Genomic DNA, 7,312 nt, shown 5'->3' on the forward strand with positions numbered 1-7,312 from the left:
TTTTGGGGTCATTTCGGGTTGTTTTTTTCGGCTCATTTCTATGGTCAGTTTGGGGTGATTTTGGGATCATTTTTGGGGTCATTTTGGGGTGGTTTAACCCCCTTTTCCCCCCCCAGATCGTGCTGGTGGATGTTTTGGGGTCATTTTGGGTTCTTTTGGGGTCATTTTGGGCTATTTTGGTGCCATTTTTGGGTTATTTTGGGTTGTTTTTTTAGGCTCATTTGTATGGTCAGTTTGGGGTCATTTTGGGGTCATTTTTGGGGTTGTTTTGGGCCATTTTGGGGTCGTTTTGGGTCATTTTGGGGTCATTTTGGGTTGTTTTTCAGGCTCATTTTTATGGTCAGTTTGGGGTCAGTTTGGGGTTATTTTGGGGTCATTTTGGGTTCTTTTGGGGCCACTTTTGGGTTATTTTGGGTTGTTTTTTTAGGCTCATTTTATGGTCAGTTTGGGGTCATTTTGGGTTCTTTTGGGGTCATTTTGGGTTGTTTTTTTAGGCTCATTTTTGTGCTGATTTTGGGGTCATTTTGGGGTCATTTGGGGTCATTTTGGGGTCATTTTGGGTTGTTTTTTTAGGCTCATTTTTATGGTCAGTTTGGGGTGATTTTGGGGTCGTTTTGGGTCATTTTGGGGTGGTTTAACCCCCTTTTCCCCCCCCCCAGATCGTGCTGGTGGAAGTTTTGGGGTCAGTTTGGGTTCTTTTGGGGTCACTTTGGGTACTTTTGGGATCATTTTGGGTTGTTTTTTAGGGACATTTTTATGGTCACTTTGGGGTCACTTTGGGTTCTTTTGGGGTCATTTCTGGGTCATTTTGGGTTGTTTTTTCGGCTCATTTTTATGGTCAGTTTGGGGTCATTTTGGGTTCTTTTGGGGTCAGTTTTGGGGTCGTTTTGGGTCAGTTTGTGCTGTTTATTCTGGGGTCATTTTTGGGGTCCTGGGGTCATTTTGGGGTCACTTTGGGTTCTTTTGGGGCCATTTTTGGGTCATTTTGGGTTGTTTTTTTCGGCTCATTTTTGTGCTCACTTTGGGGTGATTTTGGGGTCGTTTTGGGGTCATTTTGGGGTGGTTTAACCCCCTTTTTTCCCCCCTCCCCCCCAGATCGTGCTGGTGGACGACCTGTCGGCCCCGGTGCCCCGGGGTCCACGAGGGGGCTCCCACGAGCTCCGGCCGTCAACCTCGACCTCCAGTGGGTGCTGGGCAAGATGCCCCAAAAGGTGAGGGGGGAGGGGCTGGGGGGGGACTCCTGGGGGGAGGGGCTGGGGGGAACCCCAAGGGTGGGGGAGGGGCTGGGTGGGACCCCGGGGTCAGAGGACCCCCAAGGAAGGGGAGGGGTCAAGGGAACCCCCAAAGGTGGGGAGGGTCCCCAAAGGGGAGGGGCTGGGTGGGACCCCCGGGTGGGGAGGGGCTGGGGGGACCCCCGGGTCAAAGGGACCCCTAAGAGGGGAGGAGGTCAAAATGACCCCCAAAAGGTGAGGGGAGGGGCTGGGGGGACCCCTGGGGTCAACGGGACCCCTAAAGGGGGGAGGGGCTGGGGGACCCCGGGACCAAAGGACCCCTTGAGGGAGTGGGGAGGGTCAAAATGACCCCCAAAAGGTGAGGGGGAGGGGCTGGGGGACCCCGAGGTCAAAGGGACCCCCTAAAGGGGAGGGGTCAAAATGACCCCCAAAGGTGAGGGGAGGGGCTGGGGGACCCCTGGGGTCAAAGGACCCCTAAAGGGGAGGGGCTGGGGGACCCCGGGACCAAAGGGACCCCTTGAGGGGTGGGGAGGGGTCAAAATGAGCCCCCAAAGGTGAGGGGGAGGGCTGGGTGGGACCCCTGGGTCAAAGGGACCCCTAAAGAGGGGAGGGACCTCAACGGATGGGGAGGGGCTGGGTGGGACCCTCGGGGGTGTGGGGAGGGGTCAAGGTACCCCCAAAAAGGGGAGGGAGGGGCTGAGGTGGGACCCCCAAGGAGGGGAGGGTCAAAGGACCCCCTTCAATTGAGGAGGGAAATGAAGGGGAGGGAAAACCCCAAAATGGGGACCCCTTAATTGGGACCCCCATTTTGGGGACCCAAATTTTTACCCCCCTATTTTTGGGACCCTCTCCTAATTTTGGGACCCCCTCCTACTCTTAGGGACCCCCTTAATTTTAGGACCCCTTGACCCCCAAATTTCCCCAGGAGTTCCACCTGAGCCAGTCCCGTCCCCCTGCGCCCTGAGCCTCCCCACGGGGCTGTCGGTGCGGGAGGCGCTGGAGAGGGTGCTGAGGCTGCCGGCCGTGGCCAGCAAGAGGTACCTCACCAACAAGGTGGGTCATTTGTCACCCCCCCGGGTCATTTGTCACCTTCCTGGGTCATTTGTGTCACCCCTGTGTCATTTGTCACCCCCCCTGTGTCATTTGTGTCACCCCAAACCCCACCCGTGTCATCCTCAAACCTTCCCTCGTGGCTCCACCAAGAGGTCCCTCCCCAACAAGGTGGGTCACTTGTCACCCCCCCGGGTCATTTGTCACCTCCCTGGGTCATTTGTGTCACCCCTGGGTCACCTGGGGTGTCATTTGTGTCATTTGTCACCCCCCTGTGTCATTTGTGTCACCCCAAACCCCACCCGTGTCATCCTCAAACCTTCCCTCGTGGCTCCACCAAGAGGTCCCTCCCCAACAAGGTGGGTCATTTGTCACCTCCCTGTGTCACCTGAGTGTCATTTGTGTCACCTGGGGGTCATTTGTGTCACCTGTGTCACCCCTGTGTCATTTGTGTCACCTCCCTGTCCCACCCCTGTCACCCCAAACCCATCTGTGCCACCCCAACCCCGCTCCAGCCAGAGGTCCCTCCCCAACAAGGTGGGTCATTTGTCACCCCCCTGGGTCACCTGGATGTCATTTGTGTCACCTGGGGGTCATTTGTGTCACCTGTGTCACCTTCCTGTCCCCTCACTGTCCCCTCACTGTCCCCTCGGTGTCCTCTCATTGTCCCCTCATTGTCCCCTCAGTGTCCCCTCATTGTCCCCTCAGTGTCACCCTCAGTGTCCCCTCAGTGTCACCCCCCAGGTCCCCCCGGTGTTCCCCTTGTCCCCAGGGATGTCCCCAATGATGTCCCCAATGTCCCTGAGGTGCCAGCCCTGTCCCCAACGCTGTCCCCAATGTCCCCAACGCTGTCCCCAGGTTGACCGCTCAGTGACGGGTCTGGTGGCCCAGCAGCAGTGCCAGCCCTGTCCCCAGGGATGTCCCCAATGATGTCCCCAATGTCCCCAACATCCCCAATATCCCATGTCCCCAATGATGTCCCCAGGGATGTCCCCAATGACCCCAGTGATGTCCCCAATGTCCCCAATGACCCCAATGATGACCCCAATGATGTCCCCAATGATGTCCCCAATGACCCCAATGATGTCCCCAGTGATGTCCCCAATGATGTCCCCAGGGATGTCCCCAATGATGTCCCCAATGATGTCCCCAAGGTGACACCGCTGTCCCCTGCAGGTGGACCACTCAGTGACGGGTCTGGTGGCCCAGCAGCAGTGCCAGCCCTGTCCCCAGGGATGTCCCCAATGACCCCAATGATGTCCCCAATGACCCCAGTGATGTCCCCAATGATGTCCCCAATGATGTCCCCAATGATGTCCCCTGCAGGTTGACCGCTCAGTGACCGGGCTGGTGGCCCAGCAGCAGTGCCAGCCCTGTCCCCAATGACCCCAATGATGTCCCCAGTGATGTCCCCTGCAGGTGGACCGCTCTGTCACTGGCCTGGTGGCCCAGCAGCAGTGCCAGCCCTGTCCCCAATGATGTCCCCAATGTCCCCAATGTCCCCAATGATGTCCCCACTGTCCCTGTCCCCAGGTGGACCACTCTGTCACCGGGCTGGTGGCCCAGCAGCAGTGCCAGCCCTGTCCCCAATGATGTCCCCAATGATGTCCCCAATGTCCTCAATGATGTCCCCAATGATGTCCCCAATGATGTCCCCAAGGTGACACTGATGTCCCCTGCAGGTGGACCGCTCTGTCACCGGGTCTGGTGGCCCAGCAGCAGTGCCAGCCCTGTCCCCAGGGATGTCCCCAATGATGTCCCCAATGATGTCCCCAATGACCCCAATGACCCCAGGGATGTCCCCAGTGTCCCCAATGACCCCATATCCCCAATATCCATGTCCCCAATGGTGTCCCCAATATCCCCAGGGATGTCCCCAATGATGTCCCCAGTGTCCCCAATGATGTCCCCTGCAGGTGGACCGCTCTGTCACCGGGCTGGTGGCCCAGCAGCAGTGCCAGCCCTGTCCCCAGTGTCCCCAATGACCCCAATGTCCCCAATGATGTCCCCAATGTCCCCAATGACCCCAATGATGTCCCCAATGATGTCCCCAATGTCCCCAATGATGTCCCCAATGATGTCCCCAATGTCCCCAACATCCCCAATATCCTTGTCCCCAATGTCCCCAATGATGTCCCCAGGGATGTCCCCAATGATGACCCCAATGATGTCCCCAATGTCCCCAATGTCCCCAATGTCCCCAATGATGACCCCAATGATGTCCCCAATGATGTCCCCAATGATGTCCCCAATGATGTCCCCAATGATGTCCCCTGCAGGTTGACCGCTCTGTCGCCGGGTTGGTGGCCCAGCAGCAGTGCCAGCCCTGTCCCCAATGTCCCCAATGATGTCCCCAATGATGTCCCCAATGATGTCCCCAGGGATGTCCCCAATGACCCCAATGCTGTCCCCAACGCTGTCCCCTGCAGGTGGACCGCTCAGTGACGGGTCTGGTGGCCCAGCAGCAGTGCCAGCCCTGTCCCCAGGGATGTCCCCAGGGATGTCCCCAATGACCCTGTATCTCCCATATCTCCCATATTGATGTCCCCAATGACCCCAATGATGTCCCCAATGATGTCCCCAATGATGTCCCCAATGATGACCCCAATGATGACCCCAATGATGTCCCCAATGTCCCCAGGGATGTCCCCAATGATGTCCCCAATGATGTCCCCAAGGTGACACTGATGTCCCCTGCAGGTTGACCGCTCAGTGACGGGTCTGGTGGCCCAGCAGCAGTGCCAGCCCTGTCCCCAGGGATGTCCCCAATGATGTCCCCAATGACCCCAATGATGTCCCCAATGATGTCCCCAATGATGTCCCCAATGATGTCCCCAATGTCCCCAATGTCCCCAATGACCCCAATGGTGTCCCCAACGCTGTCCCCTGCAGGTTGACCGCTCGGTGACGGGTCTGGTGGCCCAGCAGCAGTGCCAGCCCTGTCCCCAATGTCCCCAATGATGTCCCCAATGTCCCTGTATCTCCCATATTGATGTCCCCAATGATGTCCCCAGTGATGTCCCCAATGATGTCCCCAATGACCCCAATGATGTCCCCAATGATGTCCCCAATGTCCCCAAAGCTGTCCCCAGGTGGACCGCTCTGTCACGGGTCTGGTGGCCCAGCAGCAGTGCCAGCCCTGTCCCCAGGGATGTCCCCAATAACCCCAATGATGTCCCCAATGACCCCAATGACCCCAATGATGTCCCCAATGATGTCCCCAATGATGTCCCCAATGTCCCTGTATCTCCCATATCCTGTGTCCCCAATGACCCCAATGATGTCCCCAACGATGTCCCCAATGTCCCCAGTGATGTCCCCAATGATGTCCCCAATGACCCCAATGCTGTCCCCAATGTCCCCAATGATGTCCCCAAGGTGACACCGCTGTCCCCTGCAGGTTGACCGTTCTGTCACGGGTCTGGTGGCCCAGCAGCAGTGCCAGCCCTGTCCCCAATGTCCCCAATGACCCCAATGATGTCCCCAATGACCCCAATGATGTCCCCAATGATGTCCCCAATGACCCCAGCCCTGTCCCCAGGTGGACCGCTCTGTCACTGGTCTGGTGGCCCAGCAGCAGTGCCAGCCCTGTCCCCAATGATGTCCCCAATGACCCCAATGTCCCTGTATCTCCCATATTGATTTCCCCAATGTCCCCAATGATGTCCCCAATGTCCCCAGGGATGTCCCCAATGTCCCCAATGATGTCCCCAGGGATGTCCCCAAGGTGACACTGATGTCCCCTGCAGGTTGACCGTTCTGTCACCGGGCTGGTGGCCCAGCAGCAGTGCCAGCCCTGTCCCCAATGATGTCCCCAATGTCCCCAATGACCCCAATGATGTCCCCAATGACCCCAATGATGTCCCCAATGATGTCCCCACTGTCCCTGTCCCATATCAGGGATGTCCCCAATGACCCCAATGATGTCCCCAATGATGTCCCCAGGGATGTCCCCAACGCTGTCCCCTGCAGGTGGACCGTTCTGTCACGGGTCTGGTGGCCCAGCAGCAGTGCCAGCCCTGTCCCCAATGATGTCCCCAATGATGTCCCCAATGATGTCCCCAATGTCCCTGTCCCCAGGTTGACCGCTCAGTGACGGGTCTGGTGGCCCAGCAGCAGTGCCAGCCCTGTCCCCAATGACCCCAATGATGTCCCCAATGATGTCCCCAGGGATGTCCCCAACGCTGTCCCCTGCAGGTTGACCGTTCTGTCACTGGTCTGGTGGCCCAGCAGCAGTGCCAGCCCTGTCCCCAGTGACCCCAATGATGTCCCCAATGACCCCAGGGATGTCCCCAAGGTGACACTGATGTCCCCTGCAGGTGGACCGTTCTGTCACGGGTCTGGTGGCCCAGCAGCAGTGCCAGCCCTGTCCCCAGGGATGTCCCCAATGATGTCCCCAATGATGTCCCCAATGATGTCCCCAATGATGTCCCCAATGACCCCAATGATGTCCCCAATGATGTCCCCAATGATGTCCCCAAGGTGACACTGATGTCCCCTGCAGGTTGACCGCTCAGTGACGGGTCTGGTGGCCCAGCAGCAGTGCCAGCCCTGTCCCCAATGATGTCCCCAATGTCCCCAATGATGTCCCCAATGACCCCAATGACCCCAATGACCCCAGGGATGTCCCCAATGTCCCCAATGACCCCAATGACCCCAGGGATGTCCCCAATGTCCCCAATGACCCCAATGTCCCTGTATCTCCCATATCTGTGTCCCCAATGGTGTCCCCAATGATGTCCCCAGGGATGTCCCCAGTGATGTCCCCAATGTCCCCACTGTCCCTGTCCCCAGGTTGACCGCTCTGTCACCGGTCTGGTGGCCCAGCAGCAGTGCGTGGGTCCCCTGCACACGCCGGTGGCCGACGTGGCCGTGGTGTCCCTGTCCCACTTCGGGGACGTCGGGGCCGCCACGGCCATCGGGGAGCAGCCCATCAAAGGGATCCTGGACCCCCGGGCGGGGGCACGGCTGGCCCTGGCTGAGGCCCTCACCAACCTCGTCTGGGCACGGGTCACACACCTCAAGGTGAA

General features: G+C 58.4%; 2 long non-coding RNA genes across 2 annotated transcripts; both read left to right on the forward strand.

Moving 5' to 3' along the window:
• The first annotated feature begins 1,164 nt into the window (after positions 1-1,164).
• Positions 1,165-7,305, forward strand: LOC126637596 (uncharacterized). Its single transcript, XR_007628360.1, has 3 exons — positions 1,165-1,211; positions 2,158-2,285; positions 7,077-7,305. It is a non-coding gene; the product is annotated as an uncharacterized LOC126637596 (long non-coding RNA).
• On the forward strand, positions 4,289-5,760 carry LOC126637597 (uncharacterized). Its single transcript, XR_007628361.1, has 3 exons — positions 4,289-4,337; positions 4,961-4,982; positions 5,683-5,760. It is a non-coding gene; the product is annotated as an uncharacterized LOC126637597 (long non-coding RNA).
• Positions 7,306-7,312: the final 7 nt, after the last annotated feature.

The sequence above is a fragment of the Myiozetetes cayanensis genome, unplaced genomic scaffold (genome assembly GCF_022539395.1).
Source record: "Myiozetetes cayanensis isolate MyiCay16 unplaced genomic scaffold, myiCay2020 scf1508, whole genome shotgun sequence".
Classification (NCBI taxonomy): domain Eukaryota; kingdom Metazoa; phylum Chordata; class Aves; order Passeriformes; family Tyrannidae; genus Myiozetetes; species Myiozetetes cayanensis.